Source organism: Rhinoraja longicauda, chromosome 2 (genome assembly GCF_053455715.1).
Source record: "Rhinoraja longicauda isolate Sanriku21f chromosome 2, sRhiLon1.1, whole genome shotgun sequence".
Classification (NCBI taxonomy): domain Eukaryota; kingdom Metazoa; phylum Chordata; class Chondrichthyes; order Rajiformes; family Arhynchobatidae; genus Rhinoraja; species Rhinoraja longicauda.
The window spans coordinates 90,497,128-90,515,218 of record NC_135954.1 but is presented as its reverse complement, the minus strand read 5'-3'; the positions used below and the strand labels follow the sequence as shown (position 1 = coordinate 90,515,218).

The 18,091-nt window shown below is 43.0% G+C and overlaps 1 long non-coding RNA gene across 1 annotated transcript in view; it reads right to left on the bottom strand.

Annotated features, from left to right (window-relative positions):
* Positions 1 to 700: 700 nt before the first annotated feature.
* The window catches only part of LOC144610457 (uncharacterized), a 42,811-nt gene continuing 25,420 nt past the window's right edge, over positions 701 to 18,091 (bottom strand). The window contains exon 3 of the long non-coding RNA XR_013549422.1: positions 701 to 2,493. This is a non-coding gene — a long non-coding RNA (uncharacterized LOC144610457). The remainder of the gene's footprint in view (positions 2,494 to 18,091) is intronic.

Sequence of the window (18,091 nt, the reverse complement as noted above, 5' to 3'; positions counted from 1 at the left end):
CTGCAAAGTTACGAACTAACCATCCCACCTACAGTATATAAATATAAATAATGAACGACAGGAGACCCAGCACCAATCCCTGTGGTACACCACCCACTACAGGCCTCCAATTTGAAAAACTCCGCTCTATCGCCATCCATGTACTTAGCATGGCTAAAATGAATGGAGCCGTTGGTTTTCATGAAATTAAACTGTGTACTAGGAGACTTCACTGAAAGGAGATGAATACAGTTTATGGTACAGGTAGCTGATCAGAACGTTCAAGTGCTTAGATCGCGCTTCTGACAATCTTTCTTTATCACCAAATATTTTCTGACAAGTCTGTATATAATTGAGCAATTACAGTTTTCCATAAATAAAGGAACTACAACATGTCAAGAGTCAAGAGTATTTAATTGTCATTTGTACCAACAATAGAACAATTAATTTCTTACTTGCAGCAACTTGAAAAGCATCCACACACAATACGTGCAGATAATACACAATAAACAAAAAAATGAATAAATTAATAAACACAATACTGGTGCAGAAAAACCCAGACAGTCAAAGACAGTCCAAAGAATTTCATCTGTTGGGTTGGGAAGAAACATAGAAACATAGAAAAATAGGTGCAGGAGTAGGCCATTCGGCCCATCGAGCCATTCAATATTTATCATGGCTGATCATCTAAAATCAGTACTCCATTCCTGCTTTATCCCCATATCCCTTGATTCCTTTTGCCCTAAGAGCTAAATCTAACTCTCTCTTGAAAATATCCAGTGAATTGGCCTCCACTGCCTTCTGTGGCAGAGAATTCCACAGATTCACAACTCTTTGGGTAAAAAGGTTTTTCCTCATCTCAGTCCTAAATGGCCTACCCATTATTCTTAAACTGTTCCCCCAACATCGGGAACATCTTTCCTGCATCTAGTCTGTCCAATCCTTTAAGAATTTTATATGTTTCTATAAGATCCCCTCTCATCCTTCTAAATTCCAGTGAATACAAGCCCAGTCGACCCATCCTTTCATCATATGACAGTCCCGCCATTGTCTATGTATCTGACCCGATGAGCAAGAGGTACTGGCTGATTAGAATGATGACTCTTGTGTGGTCTAGAATCTGCAAATGAGTGTGCTGGGTCTATCCATACCTTTGAATATGTTCTCTGGATTAATTGCATAGGCTGCAGGTCCCAAATGAAAACATTTAGTCTCAAGAAGGATCTTGACCCAAAACGTCACCCATCCATGTTCTCCAGCGTTGCTGCCTGATACGTTGGGTTACTGCAGCATCTGCAGTTCTATCTTTCCACACGAGAACATTGGTGTTTGAAGTAAATTTGTATCATATACTGTTCCTCACTGGTGCCTGAGGTGTTGACTATGGCAGAAGTACTCATCAGCTGTTAGGTAAGCCATTGGCTCCATAAACCGCCCACTGTGGCCCCGAAGTTCCTGGACTGTGGTGTGACGCTCCATCTCCAACTTTATCCAGCAGAGGGGAGACTCAAATCACAGTCTATTTTGCAGAATCCATTCAAAGATTTAACTCTGGTTTGGCTCACCATTCAGAGTCAATGAGAATTTGAATTCAGAGCTGCAGGTTCCCAGTTTGGCAAAATGTCATGTTCTAACCTTGTAAACTAATGTAGGTCACTGTATATGGGAGTGAGGATTAGGTGAGACCTGAACAGAATTAAGGGAGGGACAGAATTTTTAGATCAGTTTAGTTAGGGGTTGAGTTTGGTGTTGTCAGCACACACATAGAACGTTATAGTTTTCTAATAATGTCGCTGAGGAACAGCACATGGGAAATAAGAGAGGCCCAGCATAATTCCCAATGGGTCCATGGAGAGAGTGATATGGGACTGTGAAGTGAAGTTACTGCAGTTGATTCTCTGCTTCTAACTGAACAGGTCAGAATAGAGACACAAAAAGCTGGAGTAACGCAGCGGGACAGGCAGCATCTCTGGAGAGAAGGAATGGGTGTCACTTTGGGTCACGACTTCCACATCCCTATCAGAATACGTTCTACATTCTATCAGAATAGAGGTCTGGAAAGAGAGAAGTAGAATAAATGTTTCAACTTGATGACCTTTCCACTGCAAACAAGGTTTGTTATTAGGATGCTGGTGCATCTCTTGACAGAGGGAATGAAGGCTGTTCTAAAGCAAAATGTAAACAGGTGTGATGTCACGACAACAGTTTACTGAAGACAGGAAGTAGAACTTACACCTCCGTCCTAACATTATACAATATCATCTTGTTTAAAATATTGAACACAAAATGAACGCATTTGTTTTTTCTTAATTAACAATGACATTTTTACCCCATAAATACAGATGCAGGGATAGGAACATATTTTGAACCAAAGCATTTCTCCTTTGATATTCCTTTTAACGTCTGTATACGTCAGTCAAATGTTTTCTCTTTTTGTGGAACATTTGTGTGCCCATCCAAATCCACGAATCCTTAAGTTTGGCATGAATGTGAACTCAAGAAAAATCCTGTGAACTAATAGCATCCCATGCCTTAATTAGAAAAAATGAATCCAAAATATTTTAGAAGTTAAGCTGTGAAAAGATAGATTATAAAAATACGAGGTTTATGAAACTGGAAATATATAATCTTTAAGGAAATAAAAGTACTAGCATGTTGTAAAAAGCATACCCCTGGAAGTGTCTCGACCCGAAACGTCACCTATTCCTTTTCTCCAGAGATGCTGTCTGACCTGCTGAGTTACTCCAGCTTTTTGTGCCTGTCGTTGGTTTAAACCAGCATCTGCAGCTCCTTCCTACACCTACCCCTGGCTAAAATGCTTTCAGTTCTTTGCTTATGTGAAAAGCACATGTCAACAGGTTTGGTGCTATTGATGAAGTTATTAGCAAGTATTTTACACTGTATGCATGGTTCCATTGGAATGCTAAGTCTCTGTGCTTTTTCACTTGTGGTTACTGTATGATAGATTAGAAAAGGAGCTGTCAAATATTTACACATCAGCGAAGCAGGAAGGAGCAGGGCTGAAGTAATGAACTGATTCCTTCGGACAGACACCATATGAATTATGTCATGGTAAATGGCTCACAAATCTGAACTGTGCCAGACGTGGGCTCGGGAGTTTGATAACTGTTTATAGATACCCAGACAAGGAATCCTCCACACATCAACAATAAGGCTGTGATCTAAATATTGACTTAATCCTGGTTCTTCCTGTGGGCATTGTGTTATTTATTTCCTTGCTTGCAAGCAAATAGAGGAAATCGTCACTGGGGTAGGACAATTCATGAACATGCAATCAGGTCAAAGGTCTGAGCATACCAAGATTTACAAATGTACAACAGTCATAGAAATTCTATCAGAGGGCTTGTGTTCAATGAATTCAATACAAATTCATTGTGAGACAGTCCGACTGGAATAAAGATATCAATCATGTTTGACTCTTTAGTGACTCCGAACTGCTGGGCTGAATGTTTTCATTTCCATTGCTATGAGGCAAGATCACTGACATTAGAAACAGCCTGAGCTCCTCTCAGAAGAAAGAGTGCTTTCATTTCAAGTGTTGGGCCCTCTACTTGGAATCTGGAAATGTTGATATTTGCATAATATTTCAAGGGGTGTCAAATATTCTGTGACATACTGAAAGGGATGTTAACAGCGCTATGTAAATACAAGCTTCTCTCCTTCCTGTTCATTGCTCCGCCAGTTTGCAATTGATGCAGACACCCCTTCACGAGCATGACTCGGGTAACATCCACCTATATCATTCCTCTACACAGGTTAATGCAAATGCAACAACCACTTGAATCGCAGCGGGTTAAACTATGCCTCCACTCGATCCAGCATCAAATGTACATTCTGCAAAATTGAGTTGTGGACATTCCACAGATAAATTATGTTTCTCCTGGTCAGCTTCTGCCTCCAAAACATTTACAATCCATTCTTTGAATGAATTTTTATAAAGCCTTCCATAGTTGTTCGGAATTGTCTATATTTTCTTTTGCAACAAAACGATCGCAGTCTGAAGGAAACCAGCAATCCCTTGAAGTTCCTTCCCCACTTCCTCTGGGAATGCTGCCAACAAATCACATGCTGAATTTCAAACTTCATAAGGAGATGTCCTTATGTCTCCTTATCTGAAGAGCAAAACTGATTTTGGATTTCACTATTTGTGATATTATATAGTCTTAGAGTGGTAGACTCAATTTGCCCATGCTGATTGTGCCATCTTCGCTAGTGCCACCTGCCTGCATTTGCATATCCTTCTCAACCTATCCTATCCCTGTATCTGACCAATGTCTTGATGGACAGGCTTTAAGAAGGAAGAGAAGACCAGCTGTTATGGCATACGCTTTGTAAACTAAGAGCTTTACAGCAAAGGAGCTGCTAATGTAATGTAGGAACAAGCCCAGTTGATTCCTGGAATCCTTCGCCCATGTCCACTCAAAGCCGAGATGGAATATTGAGGGTACTGAGAACCTTGAAGCCACACATCAGGAGAACAGTGGAAGAAGTGCACCGTCTCACAAACTAACCCCCTCCAGTCTTGCCATCCACCTCCTGTCCTATCTATGACAGAGCCTGCAGTTCCCACATCAGCCTCATCAGCCATTTCAGGGTAAAAAAAAAGACTGAAGATGAAGAGGAAACATGTAATCCTCAGTCCCGAAGGACTGCCTTAGAATGTAAGAAGGACAGCAATCTGGGTAGTGCTCTATAGCTCTTCTTTGAAAATAATGTGGGCTCTTACCTCAGTTGAGATGGTAAACGAGCTATTGTTTGAAGGCAGCACCTCACAGAAGGGTCAGCCTACTGCATGAAGCAGAAGAGGACATTACATCACAACCTTCTAACTCAGAGCAGTGTGAAACAAGTTAAGCTGGTAAATAAATAGTCTGAAGGGTCCCGACCTGAAATGTGCCCCATACATGCTCACCAGAGATATTGTCAAGTGTTTTGTGTTTTTTGCTCAATATTCCAGCAAGTGCAGTCCAGTGCCTCCAGTTAAATAAATAGGCATATTCATTTTAAAAGACATTCCCAAGCAATGAAGTTGCAAGCACAGAGATTTGGGAGGATTGTAGACATTGTGGGAAAATACCAAAATAAGGCAGGTGACACCATGATACTATGTGACTACAAAGAAGAAAACTTTAAAATTGCGTGTTAGCAGCGCAATAAGCTAATGTAGGTGAGCAAGAAAGTGGGTGGCAAATGTGGCAAATGAGTGGGATTTGAATATAAACAGCAGTGTTCATATAAGCTGAAAGCAGGCATCAGGCCCTTTAGATGAAGTTCCTATCTTTCATTGGCATAGATTAACATTGTCCAGATTCTCTACATCATTTCATATCTGGTGAGAAAAAAATGTGTCCAGCCGAAGGCTATAGGTCATAATTGTAAGGAGAATTAGCTGAGAGGAAGATTCTAGTTGTACAATGGAATAATATCTACATTTTATAGATGAAGTGCTACAAAGGAAAACCACAAATCTCTAGTTGGAGATCAGACTGCCGATGATGCAGTAAAGTTATTTAAATCAGAGCTGTCCCGAGCTTTTACATCTTTCACTGGTTTGTTTTGAGTTCTTAGCTGAAGAATACAAACAAAGAACTATTGTTGCCTTGCAAGCACACAGGCTGTTCTGTCATCACATTGCACAGTGCTTACAACTATGCTTCTTGTGATAGATGGTGAGCTTGGGCTAAACTGAAAATAGTATTATGAATACCCTTGTCTGGAAAGAACTCATAACGTAATACCATTACCCACTTTAATCTGATTTATTTCTGAGGTATCTCCTGTTTCTGCAGTCTTAAAAAGAATCATTAATTCTGTGTGTGTGTGTGCGCGCATGTGTGTGTATATATATATATATATATATACACACACACACATGCACGCACACACACACACACACATATATATATATATATCTGAAGAATATATATATATCAATCTGAAGAAGGGTATCGACCCGAAACGCCACCCATTCCTTCTCTCCAGAGATGCTGCCTGACCCGCTGAGTTACTCCAGCACTTTGTGATACCTTCGATTTGTACCAGCATCTGCAGTTATTTTCCTATATATATATATATATATATATATATATACAGTATCAGTTAACATAATAATTGGAGACACAAGAAACTACAGATGCTGGTTTACAAAAGAGGCAGAGTGCTATATGCTATACTGTACCTCAGCAGGTCAGGCAGCATCTCTGGAGAACATGAATAGGTGACGTTTCGGGTCAGGACACTTCTTCAGAGTGGGAGAAGGGTCCCAATCAAAAACATCACCTATCCATGTTCTCCAGAGATGCTGCCTGACCTGTGAGTTTATCCAGCACTTTGTGTCCTTTTTTTTAACAAAATAATTGAATAGCCTCAGGTTTCATCAGAGAAGAAACAAAAATCTGAGCGCTGGAAGAATCCGCAGCATCAATGCTGGTATGAATCAACATTTTAGGTCAAGCTCCTAAATCCTACATCAAGACTCAATTTTAGCATCTGCAGCATTGTTTCTTTTCATTAGAGATTGCTTTTGAATTGTATTGAAATAATTCAAGTGTGTTTACTTTCTCTAAAGTAGTTTCTCTGTAAAATTGTTTACTGTTTGAAGTTTAGATATTCCTTGTAGCTCCTCTCACAAGAAAAAGCATCATTGTATTAAAGGGGACTTTTTCTGGTTGGCTGCCAGTGACTAGTGGAGTTCCGCAGGGGTCAGTGCTGGGGCTGCTATTCTTTACGTTGTATCTTAATGATTTGGATGAGTGGATTGAAGGCTCTGTGGCCAAATTTGCAGATGATACAATGATAGGCGGAGGGGCAGGTAGTGTAGAGAAAGCAAGGACTCAGGTTGGGTTGGGAGAGTAGGTAGAGCAGTGGCAGATTAAATACGGCTTATTTGATGGGCCAAATGGGCTAATTCTGCTCCTATCACTTACGTACATAAACTTATATTGGCAGCACAGTGATGCACTGGTAGAGCTGCTGCCTGACAGAGAACCGGGTTCGATTCTGACCTTCGGGTACTCTCTGGAGTTTGTACGTTCGTCCTGTGACTGCATGGGTTTCCTCCGGGTGCTACAGTTTCCTCCCATATCCCAAAGATGTCAGGGTTTGCAGGTTAACTGGCTTCTGGAAGTTGCCCCCAGTGTGTAGAGATTGGATCTGAAGGTCAGATAACATAGTGTGAACAGGAGATGGATGATCGGTGTGGACTCGGTGAGGTTAAGGACCTGTTTCCATGCTATATCTTTAAATTAATGAGTCAGTTTGCTTACGTACCTGTTAATGAATAGGTGGTAAAACTGTAGCAAATGGAAGCAGGGGGTAAGCCATGAGCCTGTTGGTCCAGTTGATGAGTCAACCCATGCTATCAGTTCCCTGTGACTCCTGGATTGCCAAAACTACATAAAACTCATACGTGATCTTAAACCATAAGAACATGATAACATAAGAGAATAGGAGTGGGAGTAGGCTAGCCAGCCGTACAAGCCTGCCTCACCGTTCAATATGATCTTGGCTGCTCCGCCCTAGGTCTCATTTCCTAATATATTGTCATATATTAAACCTTGATACTTATGGCTGTATGTAATGTTACATAGTTACATATCTAATGAACCATTTTAACCCTGGGCAGTTTATACCTGCTAAACACTAGTGTCTCCCTCCATCTGGTTTGATAGGAACAGGGCAAGCCTTTCAGTCCTCGAGCATCCTCGGTGATAATTGCTCCTTCCTGTCTTTGTTCTCTATCCCTTGACAAACTTGCTACACAGCAAAACAGTGGGAGTGCCTTCACTGCAAAGAATGCAGCGGCTGAAGGTGTTGACTCGGCACCACCTTCGCAAAAGCAGTTAGGGAAGGGCAATAAATGTGGATTCTTGACAGCTATACCCACACCCAGTCAATGAATAGAAAAAACGCAAGTCATTACAAGCCTGGACCACAGGTTGTCCTCATAATTTAACCCTTTGGTCTCGATATGTAGAGAATTACACATAGCTTATTTTGCCTTCCTTATACAACACAATACAATACAATACAATATATCTTTATTGTCATTGTACAGGGGTACAACGAGATTGGCATCTGCATTGATTATGTATCTGCATCGGCAGACCCTAGGAGGAGATAGCAGTGGTGAATGCAGTGGCTATAACACAGGTTCCCTATGTGTACTGACCACTGCATGATAGCGGTGCATCATCCCCAGGAGCAGTGGCACTCAACAGTGACTGGTTGTAGATATTGTAACAGGGTCAGGTTTAGTTTTAGCTTTAGTTTAGTAATAGGGCATGGAAACAGGCCATTCGGCCCACCGAACAGGCCATGCCGGCCATCCATCATGCGTTCACACTAGTTATCTATTATCCCACTTTCACCAACACTCCCCACACCTTAGGGTACATTTCTCACAGAGGCCAATTAAACCCGCACGTCTTTGGGATGTGGAAGGAAACCAGAGGACCCGTAGGAAACCCACGCGTTCACAGGGGGAACGTGCAAACTCCACACAGATAACCGCAAGGTCAGGATTGAACCCAGGTCTCTGGTGCAGTGAGGCATCACTCTCCCAGCTGCTCTACTGTGCTTCCTTGGTGCTTTCCCAGAATGGTAGGTGAAATCAAAAGATAGGTTGTCACCCAAAGATTCTCTTGTGAAGCTCAACGTAGGTGAACTAACAACACTCTGGGCCAAAATAACATCTAGAATATACAATATCAGAAATGAAAGGAGGGGAGTGCATTCGAAGTAATAAATTTAAAAAAAACAATTGTATGATTTTTTTTCCTTTTTCTGGTTCTTACTTCGAGAGAGGAGACTAGTTCTCTCTTTTGAGGCAGATTCTCCTGAGGTTTCATTAAATGCATTTGCCCGTTTCTTCTTTGATTAAGGCCAGATTAGTGCTGTGATTGGGACTCTCAACCCCACTTCATTTCTGACCTTTACAGCCAGCAAAGAGAGGTATTATTAATCAGTGCAGTACCTGGTGCACAGACCATGGTAGGTGCAAGCCTGGTCTGCCTCTGTTACTGGGAGTATCAGCTCCAAGCTCCTTCATATTGGCAAGGCCAAACGTAGACCAGGAGACCGTTTTGCCAAACACTTGCGCTCAGTCTACCACGGCCTGATGATCTTCCAGCTGCCGACCATTTTAACTCCCCTTCTCAATCCAATATCGAACTTTCTGTCCTGGGCCTCCTTATATACTGGGTAACACACAACCCAATCATTGAGCATTAAATTCTTCAATTTTAAGTAACAGCCCCCCCCCCCCCCAACTTCCCCCTTCTCTCTCTCCTGAACCCCCACCGCAGTAAGCAGCCATTTCTCCCATTATTCACCTCCCTGTCCCCTTCCACCTATATATATCCCTCCTTCTGGTTTTACATTTCATCTGCTTCTCTCCTTATCTGACAATGTTTTGTCTTCTTTCATCTCCAGTGTTTGTGCACCCACCAAATAAAACCCCCTCACCCGTATCCACCTGTCACTTCCTAGGTTTTTACTCACCCCCACTTCTTTCCCAGTTTTTTCCACTCTACTACGATCAGTCTGAAGAAGGGTCCCGACCCAAAACATCGCCTATCCATTCCCTCCACAGATGCTGCCTCTCCAGCAATTTGTGTTTTGCATCTGCAGTTCCGTATGTCCCCAAGTTAGAACATGGTGGGTTAACATCCACCATGGACCTGACTACACTGACTATCTGCACTGTACTGCTTTATCAGAAGGGCTAACCTGTGGCTACAACCGCCTACTCGAATAGATGCATAAAATCAAGAGAGGAATAGATCGGGTAGATGCACAGAGTCTCTTGCCCAGAGTAGGGGAATCGAGAACTAGAGGATATGCGTTTAAGGTGAGGGGAGAAAGATTTAATAGGAATTTGAGGGGTAACTTTTTCACGCAAAGGGTGGTAGGTTTCTGGAACGAGCTGCCGAGAAGGTAATTGAGGCAGGTACTATCGCAACATTTAAGAAACATTTAGACAGATACATGGATGGGACAGGTTTAGAGGGATATGGGCCAAATGCAGGTAGGTGGGACTAGGATTGATAGGACATGTTATCCGGTATGGCCAAGTTGCACCGAAGGGCCTGTTTCCACGCTGTAATACTCTATGACTCTATGACTCTTTGTAAAATTCGCATCTCAGTACCTGCCTGCACTTATTTTTAAACAAGACTAACAATTCTAGATTGTAAATTGCAAACACCTCCAATTCTCATTCCTTTGTACCACTCAACCATTTTTATGTTTCTCAATGTGCCATGAGGGAGAATGAAACCTGTGGCAGTCTGAAGAAGGGTCTCGACCTGAAACGTCACCCATTCCTTCTATGCAGAAATGCTGCCCGAGTTACTCTAGCATTACTCCAGCATTTTGTGTCTATCTTCGTATTCTATCCGATCTCATCTGTATTTGGGCAAAGCAGAGATCCAATGAGCATGCATCCAGAGTGCTGCTTATTTTTTAACATGAAAAGCCCAGGATAAAGGGACAAACAAACAGCAGGGTTTAAAAAGATGAAGCGAATCATGGGGCGATGAGGTGACATCAAACATGAGCTTTAAAAACCTGTAGGAGGAAAGTAAGTGGAAGTAAGATGAAAAGCTTGCAGTTTTGACTTGTCAACTTCTGTGAGTGAGATTGACTTAAGAGACTACAAAGAGTTCCTGCACTAGATAACTCCTTTTATTCATTAAAGTGTGAATGGTGTCATAGTGGTTACTTTTGATATCAAATCACCTTTTCTCTGTAGGCTTTATGCTAATGGATTTCGGCTGATTTCGGCAAAACGGTGAACCGTAGCGCCACAGTTTTTGCACCGCCTTAATCATCACGCTGAACGCTGGTGGAAAATGATATTTTTATTTAATTTGGTTGTATATTTTTTAAGTTACAGAGGTTTTAAAGTTAAAACTTTTTTTTTCTAAGCGCTTTATTGAAGGCCTTCAGCGTGTGACGTCACAAAGCCCCTGTGAGATGAGCTCGCGCTGCCCCCCCTCCTACTGATTTATTGAAGGTTTTCAGCGTGGCGCTGCTGTGCGTCTGTGCGTATGACGTCAGCACGCACGCGCGTCCTCTCCTCACTCGCACCATCAACATGGACGCCCTTAGTGGAGCCGCCCGCTCCCGCGATCACCGGCTCACCTCTCCTCTCTCCCATTGCTTCTCTCCTCTCTCCCACACCCTGGAGACCCTCTCCCCGCTATCGCACGAACCCAGCGCGGCGCCGCCCTATCCGTCTCCAGTAGTCCGGGCTCGGCCACGCCACAGTAACGGCCGCGCTCCGCAGCTCCCTCCTCTCTGCACGATCCGTAAGTGCTTTTCGCCGGGACCACAGGGGGGAGGGGGGTGGGGAGAGTAACGGTGGGGGCTGGGGGGGGGGGGCTGGTAGGGAAAGAGGGGGGGCTGGTAGGGAAAGGGGGGTGGGGGAAAGGGGGGTACTGGGAAAAGGGGAGGTCGTGGGGAAAGGGGGGGTGTGGGGAGAGTAAGAGTGGGGCTGGGGGAGGAGAGAATGGGGGGTGTGGGAATGGGCCCAATGGGCCCGCTTTACTAGTAGACTACTAAAACTCTCATCTTGTTTGTTCCTCCGTATGTTTGTGTTCCTCCGTGTGTTTGTGCCGTATGCTTGTGCCGTTTTTTTGTGCCGTTTGCTTGTGTCCATTGATCCGACAGACAAAACAGTACACGATAGCGCGACAATTTTAGGCCCACCTTACTCACCATTCTCCTGGGGTCTGTATTACCCAAGTTTCATTTAAATTGGTCTTATATTTTTTAAGTAATTGACATTTTGAAGTTTAAAAAATCACCTTCCAATTTTACCTGGCCGTCAGCCGCGTTCAACGTCACAATGAGACCTACCTGAGTGACAGGAGGGGGTAGGCCAATGTGGGAGGGGGGCAGCACCTCCTTTTTCCACCTGGCCTGCCCGTCAGCCGCGTTCGACATCACAATGGGACCCGCCAGAGTGACGGCCAATGAGGGGGTGGGGGGGGGAAGCTGAGCCGTCAAGCTAAAACTTAGACAAATGTGCTCCCCCCACCCCGGCAGTTGGACTGATACCCATCCCGGCGTGCCCTGCACCTGGCCTTCCTCCTGTGGTGCAGCGCGGCGGCAGAGGGTTAAACAAGATGGTCGTGGCCGCCAAGAGCTGCCACAGCACAAGAGGTTTCTACCCAATGTGCCCAGGGCTCGCTCTGGCTGACGCAATGGCTGCCCGGGGCCGAGGTGAGTGTCTCCCTCTCCCCTTTCCTCTCCCCCCTCGCCCGTCTACGGCCCCGGGGGACACTCCCCGGTCGGCAATGGGTCCACGGATCGTCAGTTGGGGGAGGGTTGCCGGGCCCGCAGGAGAGGTTTGCATGGAGTGTTGCCGGGCCCGCAGGAGAGATTTAAAAATCACTTTTTAAACTTTACGTAAGATGGCCGCAATCACTTTTTAAACTTTAATACTTATGTAAGATGGCCGCCGCATCCGCGCATGCACAGCTGGGGGAGGGCTGCTGCTCGGAGGGGGTGGGGGGGGGGGTGAGGAGAACTCCCCTGCTGCTGGCCACAGGAGAGGTTTGCACGGAGGGTTGTCGGGCCGCAGGACAGATTTGGGCCCAACGGGTAGTATTAAACTAAAGACAGAACAAAAAGCTGGAGCAACTCAGTGGGTCAGGCAGCATCTCTGGAGAAAAGGAATAGGTGACGTTTCGGGTCGAGACTGTTATTCAGCCTATATGTTTCTGTGAGATACTGATTGATCTGCTGAGTGCAGATAGCAATTTCTCTGGTTTATTGTTACTGAACACTTTTTTTCAAGGGAACTCAAGGTGTGCAATGACAATCTTTCCTGACCTCTCCCACCCCTCTCACACCACTTCAGTTTACATCAAAGCAAATTTCCAAATTAATTGTTACATTAATTGTGTCAGAGATTTTGTTCCATTAAAAATCCTTCATGCAGCAAATAGAGGAAGGAGACTGAAAACAGCAAATTCCTTCCGAATCCCTCCTGAACTTTCCTCAGTTGAAAAATTAATTTGTTTCTGAAGGTTGGAGTGCGTTTTCCACAGATCCACGGTTTAAATCAGTATTTTCTCATACGCTTCTACTTAACACATTGAACTAAAACTTGCAATAAGCTGCACATCAACGGATATTAGTAAAACAAACAATGAGGTAAAAAGATGTCCATGGTCAATCATCAGTGATATATTCCATTGCATTTGTAAAACCGCTAAATTCATATATCTTGTTTAAACAAAACAATCTATGACAAAGAACCGTGCTCTCTGGTGATCCACTGATGCTTTTTCATTAAGACGTGGGCTTTCTGCCCATTCATTACCGTTAAATAAACAGTAAAAGCATGGATGTGACAGATTATGTCAGCACTTTTGCATAACTATGAATTTAGAGCAAAGCATAATCACAATCTCCAGTGTTTTTGCCAGTCACTAGCTGCGTCAGATTCACCTTACTTTGCCATCATCATTTCATGTTGTGTTTTCAAAGAGGGAATCAAAGAGCTCTAAATATAGAGCCTGGGCAAACAAATGACTGAAGCAATCAAATGACTGTTCAACTGGTGGTATTCACTCACATAGCCACAGTGGGCCTGTTATAATCACTGAGAAATATTACTCCTCATTATCATTAAGCCAACAGATTTGCCACTGTCTGTGTGTGCGAGAGATCAAAGACATTTTTTAATATGAGCAGTTGTTTTTGCTAGTGTGAGCTAAATTTTATGTTCCCTTTATGGTTCACGAGACTTTTTTACAATTATCCTCTCAACCAGTGGCAGTAAAAAAACAGTTCTAAAATCTTACATTCTGAAGTGCGACAAACGATAAAAATATTGTTTGGGATGTCATGTGCTGCCATTTCATGAAAGCTCACACTGAATTTTCTGAGAAAAAACCTCAGGATGTTAAATATATTTGCGAATTGCACAATCTAATGCCTCACTTTGCCTTCATTCTCGACATTACCAATAGAACTATACTTAAGAAATAAATTCCCACTATAGCCGGGAAAGATTTTTGAGTTGGCAACTACAAAGATCCTGATATTCTTATTGACCTGAAATTTTAGTGTGCAATTGAAGCACCTACTGAGGTGAGATTCATAATCATATCACCAATAGTCAGGGGGTACGGGGAGAAGGCAGGAACGGGGTACTGAGTGTGCATGATCAGCCATGATCACGGTGAATGGCGGTGCTGGCTCGAAGGGCCGAATGGCCTACTCCTGCACCTATTGTCTATTGCCTATTGTCTGTCGTCTAATATTTAACGAGAATTTTACTTAGGAGTTCTACTTATTTTGACTTAGGGTGGCACACTGGTGCAGCAGTAGAGTTGCTGCCTTAGAGTGCCAGAGACCCAGGTTCAATCTGAATATGAGTTCTGTCTGTATGGAGTTTGTACGTTCTCTCTGTGATCGCTGAGCACTCTTGTTTCCTCCCACATTGCAAAGCCATGCAGGTTTTGTAGGTTAATTGGCTTCTGTAAATTGTCCATAATGTGTAGGATCGGACTAGTGTATGGGTGATCATTGGTCGACATGGACTCGGTTGGTCAAAGGGCCCGTTTCCACGCTGCATCTCCAAACTAAATAAAGTGTAGACAGGGGAGGCTATTCGCTTCCACTTATGTTATGACTCAAGGGGGAACTAACAAAAAAAAATCCAATATTCCAGCAATCATCAGAGTATGAAGAAGGCAAGCAGATAGACATAGCTGGGGGTAAGATATACATTGGACTTTTCACTTACAGTTTTCAGTCTCCCAATATTCTCTGAATTATTTTAATAGTAAATGGAATTGAAATCATTGGAAGCAAATTGGTATTGTACTTTCTTAAAGAAGATCAATAGCAATTTAATACTATCAAAATAATGATTTGTACATTTACATGTGATCAGATATAATACAGCTTGAGATACTGAGACACTTCCTTCACTCTACACGTTAACATAAAAGGGAAAAGGACTTTCTACTGCAGAAATATGACGTATCTTATCTCATCAATCTGGGCTGAAATACCAAAAACGCAAACAGAACTCTTGGTTCCTGCTGCAATTTCCACTTCCTTCAAGCCTATAACATCATAAGAAATAAGAACAGGAATAGGCCATTCAGTCCTTTAAAGCTGCTTCACCACTTTGTAGGAACCAGATTTCCTCAGGTTTCACTTACTGTTCGAGTAATTATCTAACCTCTCCATCTTAGCTTCAAAGTGATGCAAGGTTTCAACATCTACCATTTTCTGAGGCAAGGAATTCCATCTGAGAGATGATATTCTGCCTCTTTTAAGGCTGAACTAGCACCCCCTTATTCAGATTTCATGGTCTCTGGTCTCATGTTTCATGAGAAGAAACATCCTCCCATCATTTACTCTGTTCGGCCCCCTAAGAGCCTTAAATATTTCAATAAGATTGCCCGCGTCCAGATAATACTAAGCCTTGGCTCAGAATCCACAATGACCACAGTTGGGATCAGGTAGGGAATCCTTTTGGGCTAATGTGCCCCCTGATATTACTAGATCTTGTGTAACGTTATGGGAATTCCCTTACAAGCAAGGCCACATTTGGAATATTGGGAAGGATGTACTGGCTTTGGAGAGGATCTAAAGGAGGTTTAGGAGAATGATCCTGGGAATGATTGGGTAAACGTTTGAGGGGTGTTTGAGGGCTCTGGGCCTATACGTGCTGGAGCTTAGAAGGATGAGTAGGGGTCTCATTAAAACCTACCGAATGATGAAAGCCTAGCAGATGCGATGGTCCAAATGGCCTCATTCTGAGTTTGTGTTCACTTTATTGTCACGTGTACCGAGGTACAGTGAAAAGCTTTTGTTGCTTCTATGTCTTCTGGTCTTGTGGTCGTACAGTACAATTAAAAAAAAGGAGGACATGTATATGGATAGGAAAGGTTTGAAGGGATATAGCCAAATGCAAAGGCAAATAGGAATAGCTCAGTTGGCAACTTGATTGGCATGGACAAGTTGGGCAGGACGATCTGTTTCTGTGCTGTGTAGCTCAGTAACTCTATGACTAAATCTATTCATCTTTTCTTTATCATAACTCTTTCATAATGTTAGCAGTTGAATTCCAGAGATTCACCACCCTCTGTAAAAAGAAAGTTCTATATTTTTTTAATGACTCTTCTAACTTTTTTTATGACTCTTCTGACTTTTTAAATTTCTCTTGAAATGAAAGTCCCCTCATTCAAGACCCGCTTTTGAAAACATCTCGATATCTACCCTGCCATGCCCCTTAGCATCTTATATGTTTCAATAACATCATCTCTAATTTCGCCTCTAACTACCCTTGAATGCTCATGGTCAAGGCAGTAATGTGATGATGATGATTTACTTGGGCAAGGGACTGGAGACTGGAGACACTAGGCGCCAAAGGAACAGATCTCAGCACACCAGTGCCTGGAAAGAAAGACTGGAAATATAAAACGCAAACTACTATTAATAAAGTTTTAAAAAATCTTTGCATTCTCCAACAAATCTTTGCATTCTCCAACAGAAGTTTTTTTTATTTCAAAAAATGTTGACCGTATCTGTATTACAAGGCAATAAATACTATGCTTCTGTCAGTTAAGTAGCATATAAGACAGATACAATAATGGCATTTGAGAAGTTCTTGGATAGGTGCATGGGCAAGCTGGAAATTGAAAGGTATGGATCATGTGCAGGCAGAGGAGATTAGTTCAACTTAACATCTTGTACAGCATAGACACTGTGGGCCAAAGGGCCTATTCCTGCGCTATACTGATCTATGATCTATGTTAAGTAATAGTGAGGAAGTTACAGCTACATTTAACTGCTACATTATAACCCATATGATCCACTGACAGCACAGCAAGTTGTTAATAGTGGGTTCCTGCTTCGGTATTTTTACACCATTCATATTTCCTGCTTCACGATACCTATCTTGCACACGCTTGTGCTGAAGAGTTAACATTTAAAGCAAATTGAATGAATTTTATAACTTTGTGCACTGGTCTTCCTGAGCCCGAGACTGCTTGACTCATTCTTTTACTATCATAATGGAACAGGGGCTTGCTCAGTGAGAATAAGTTCTCACAGTTGCTCAATCTTCCGCATTCAGTAATCGAACTGAGAGCTGAGAGTGGGTTGTGACATCACCAGGCTGGGTATTGGATACATTTGCCTGCCGTACGACCCACAGCCTACACAGAGAGGAAGTGGTTTAACGCAGCCTGGACAGATTAAAGAATGACATCAGGTTACGCTCGTCACTGCTGCTTCCAATTCCTTGGTTTTAGAGGAACTCGGAAAATAACATTAGTGTGTCACATGGCATGGGCATCACTTTCCGTTCACTGAAGAAAATAATCGTCTGCTGTGTATTCAGCTGTGTGCCGATCACAACCCAAGCTCCCCAATGACGGCACGGCAAGTTATTAATAACAGGTTCCGTACCAGTGAGGTTTTCACACAGATAGCTGTCAACTATTATTCCATCCTAAACGGCCTTTTGCAAATAATTTTAAAAGTCTCCAACCCCTTGAAAAGTGAATGGTTTATTTTCCTGATTTCTGAAAAAGTTTTCCCATTGCGCGTTTATTCAAAGTTTCATTTTGTGGAAACGACACATTGCCCCTGATAGTCCCTCAGCACCATTCACCAACCCACCCCATCCTCTCCTCACCCCCAACCCTCTGGGATCACCACCTATGAAAAAGGTGGTGCTGAAATGGGCAACCGTAGCCGGTGATTCAGTGTGGGGTTATCCACAGATTTGAATCCTGGACCTGACTCATATCCAGGTTTACTCAGCATTTATTCACAAAATGCTGGAGTAACTCAGCAGGTCAGGCAGCATCTCGGGAGAGAAGGAATGGGTGACGTTTCGGGCCGAGACCCTTCTTCAGACGGGTCTGAAGAAGGGTCTCGACCCGAAACGTCACCCATTCCTTCTCTCCCGAGATGCTGCCTGACCTGCTGAGTTACTCCAGCATTTTGTGAATAAAAACCTTCGATTTGTACCAGCATCTGCAGTTATCTTCTTATTTACTCAGCATTTGATACAATGAGCTGTGGTTTAGTGGAATCACAAAGGGCTATG